Raw genomic sequence first — 4,188 nt, 5'->3', positions numbered from 1 at the left:
CTTGGCATGGGAGGGGGGGTGTTAGCTGGCACGGCGGTCTGAGAGCACGGAGGGTGCCTGGGGGACATGGAGGGTCCTGGGGTTCTGGGGTCACAGAAGGTCCCAGGGGTCCGTTGGGTACTGGGGTCCCGGTGGGTACCCAGGTCTCTGGGGGACTTAGGGGTCCCACGGCGATGCTGCCCTGCTAGAGCAGATGTTCAGACCTAGCCCCAAGTTCAGGTCTTCTCCTGCCCACCTCTCTGTGCTCCTCAGGGGTGAAGGCCAAGGAGACCAGCTCCCTTTCCTTCCCGAGAAATCCCTTCTGGCCAGCCCTCTTCTCCCGGGCCCACTGCTAAGGACAGTGTCCACTGAGGGGCTTTCTATTATTATTTTGTTATGCACGATTTTTCAGGCATGAAATTGGTCTAAGAGGATTATGGTCCATTATCATCAGCTGGAGTGTTTTGCTGGGGTTTTCAATTAATATTCCAGTGCACCTCAGCACTACACATGGGGACCAGGCCGTGCCCATGGGGCACTTGACCCACAGCGTTGCCTGCTGGAGTTGCCTCCTGTCCCTGGGCCAGCAATGCAAGTGGGTGAGTAAAGGCAGGTGCCCTTTCAGGGCCATTTGAGAGCCCTGGTGGTGCTTTTATCTCCGTCCCTCATAGAAGTCAGTCTTCCCCAGTGGAGAAAAACTTGTTCTATTGTTGAAGAGGGTGAAAAACCCATTATCTCCCCCCATCCACTCTGCACACTGCCTCCGCCGTGATTTACTGCGAGTCGTGGAGGATGTTTTGCTCTATATTACACAGATGCAGCTTAATAGCATGGGGGAGGGAGAGGGACACAGAGTCCAGGCTCCTGCCTTCTCTGTTTTCTTGTTGATATACGGGGTGACTCGAGGGAGACAGCTCTGTGCCGCAATTTCCTCGCTAGAAAATAGGGACGCTGGTCACTCGGCCTTGTGAAACCGCTCTGAGATTCCTGGATGACCAGTTCTGCAAGGGAAAGCAAACTATTATTACTACAGCTAATATGATCATAATTATGATTATTAATCACCAGGCAGTCAGGATTTAAGGTTGGCCTCCTGCCCTCCTCTCATCCCATAAATCAGTCCGGGATGTTCATGGACACGTCACGTGGACACGGATGTGTCTGATGATAAAGGCACGTGTCGGCTCACAGCCCTCCCCAACGGGGAGCAGGTCCGCAGAGGGGAGTGCAGGGGGACCAGCGGGGCTTTGGGCATGGGGCAGGGCACAGCCCCGGTCTCCCCAGCCCCTCTGCCAGGGCTGGATCTGTGGAGTGACCCCAGGAAGGCTTGTCCTGCTCTAGGCATGGCAGTGGGGCCACTTTGATCCCCCTTTCTCTTGCCAGGGAGTCTCATCCCATCACATGGCTGATGGAAGAGCCTCTCTTACCCATACAGCCCTCGCTGATGGAGCTGGGTCATGTCATTCCCTTTCACATTATTATTGACTAAGCTCCAGGAGCCTCCCAGTGCCCCCATGGCTCTTCCAATCCCCCCACGGTTCTCCCAGTCCTTCCAGTGCATCCCTACAGAGCCGGATCATCCATGAGGCTGCTGGTCCATGACCTGCCTCCCTGCCCTCCTTGGAGCACTTTATGCCCAGACTTCTTTCAATTCCCTGGGTCTTAAGCATATGCTTGCAGTTAATCCTGTGCTTACATTTTATCCCAAATAGGAAGAATTGGGGTCTCTGGGCAAATTCTCCTGCTGTTCAAGGCAGCTGAAGGGCTCCCTCTAATTCAACCAAGCAGTAATCCTCTCTCTCCCTGCCCTGCTCTTCTCCTCCTCCTCCCTTTGCTCAGTTCTTTCCTCTCCTCCTCCTCCAGTGTTTTTGAGGTTTTGCTCCTTTCCCCTTCTTTCCTTCCTTCCCACATCCTGGGAAATCAGTGGGAAACCACCCAATTTCCAGGGCAAAGGAGACCTGGGTGCTTCTCAAGGGTGTCCTCCCCCTCCCCGCTCCTGCAGCACAAGTCTGTAAGGAGCCACCTGAGAGTGCAGGGAATTATAATTTGTGCAGGAAATTATCACCTACCCGGCAAGGGGCTGCCCCGGGCAGGCACAGGCACGTCGGGTGAGGGGGTACAGCTGTGAAATGGGGTGAGGATTTGGGGTGGGAGGTGTGGGATGGAGGGGACGGGCACCCACTCGAATCCCAGCACGGCAGCTGCTGGCTGGCACTTGCCAGGAGAAATGTTTGCCAACCAGAGACGGCATTTCTCTACATTTCTGTAATTAGAGCCACACTGCAAACACAGCCGGCAAGGGAGAGACGGGGCTCTCGCGGTCCCCAAAGCTGCTTGCAGCCACCAGGGCTGTCCCCAGACAGGCTCAGGTGTCCTGGCTGTCTGGCACGGTTCATGCCCCTGCTTTGCCCTTCACTTTTGGAAGATGCTCCAGGGATGTGACAGGGGAGGGAGGAATTTGGGCTGTAAATGGATTTTGCAGGGGGAAGGATGCTCCTTGTCCTGGCTCCCTCCTCCACCCCACCACTCCAAATCCTGACGTATTTTTCCAGGCTTTCACCACTGCACTGTTTCTTTGCCAAGCATAAAAAAAAACCCACCCAAAACAAACAATGGTTAAATGTGCAGCCAAAATTAACCCTCATCAGCCGGGGCTTTCTACCACGCCATCTCAGGGGAGGCCCAGTGGGAGGCTGCAAACCTGGGAAGGACTCGGTGACATTAAACCAAGTCACGGATGTTGTTTCCCGACAAGAGCCACTTCCCACTCAGAAGTGGCAGGAAAAGCTGCCGGGACTCTGCTCCGGGATGTGGCATTCTTGGTTCACAGCAGCCACACCGGCATCTTGCCCGTCCTTGCCACACAGCAGGGGAAACTGAGGCACGGGGCAGGCTCGTGACTCACCCGCAGTCCTTGGGGCCGGGAGGATGGATGGGGCAAGCAGGCAGCTGCAATAACTCACGGCAATGCTGCAGGGAAGGCCGGGGAGGGCAGGATGCGGCCACGGGAGGGGGGTGCTGGCAGCGGCTGGAGCGGGTCTGTTTGGCTGGAAACCCTCCTGGGCATGGGGGGAGAGGAGCCGAGTGCCAAGGGCTTGGCCACATGCTCCCCCGTCATTCGGGGCTGCAGCACTTTCAGTCTGCGGCAATTCTCTCCCCGCCGCCTGCGAGACCTCGGCTTGAGGGCTGTGTCGGCTCAAGGACTGTGTCGGCTCGAGTGGGAGCCCCTGAGAGGTGGGGATGGTCCCCACCAGCATGGGGACATGGGCAGAACCTGTTTTGGGATCCTGCTGCTGAGGCATCCCAGGGAAGTGGGATGGGGGGATGCTGCCCGTGCAGGTTGGGGTCTCTGTGGGGCTGGGGAGGGGGTCAGCCCAGCTCGCACCCCTGGGTGCATCCCCTGGTGAGTGTGGGACCCAGCTGGGTGCCCAGTGCCATGCGTCCACAGGCGTGGGTGGCATCCATGCGGGATGGAGGGGACATCAGGAGAGTGAGGGTGTCATCTGGGCTGGACCTGGCCTCTGTCCCCCTTGGTAGGGAATTCTACCTAAGCCATGGGGCTGGGGGGAGTCTGAGCTTGCTTGGGGGGGGATGACTTTGGGGTGACCCACTTGTCCCTCACCCCCAAATTCACCTTTACCCCCCTCAGCCCTTCTCAAGCAGCAGGGAGGGAAGGATGGGGGCTGAATCCATGGAAGTCCCCAGTCCCCACCATGGCTCACCACGTCCCTGTGACACTTCTGCTGTCCCCTGGGACCCCCACCCCACTGCCTTCCCCCATCTCCCCTGCCCGGGATGGCCCCCGCTGATGGCCCCTGGATGCTGCCAAGCTCTAGCTGCATATTTCCAGGCGCTCCTTGTCCCCGGGGAAGGGGAATGCGAGGAACGCGGCCCCGTGCACCCTGCCTGCTCCTGCCCGGCCACCCGCCGCCTAAGAATAGACCTGGCTTGGCTGGGCCCCCGCCAGCACCAAGGGGCCGCAGGGTGTGGGAACCCCCCCCCAGCCACCTTCCTGCAGCAGATAATGAACCGAAAAAAAAAAATGGAAATTGGGTTTCTGCAGCACCCAAAGGGTGCCTGAGCTGGCAAAGGGAACCCAAGGTGTTTCTTGCTTTGAATTCCTGTGATTTTAAAGCAAATCTCCTTTCTGAGAGCCTTGTGCACAGGCAGGGTGGTGCAGGGCAGCCCCCTGCAAGCCTGGGGTACCTG

The sequence above is a fragment of the Haliaeetus leucocephalus genome, unplaced genomic scaffold (genome assembly GCF_000737465.1).
Source record: "Haliaeetus leucocephalus isolate CR32 unplaced genomic scaffold, Haliaeetus_leucocephalus-4.0 Scaffold144, whole genome shotgun sequence".
NCBI lineage: Eukaryota > Metazoa > Chordata > Aves > Accipitriformes > Accipitridae > Haliaeetus > Haliaeetus leucocephalus.
Note: the sequence above shows the minus strand (reverse complement) of the source record.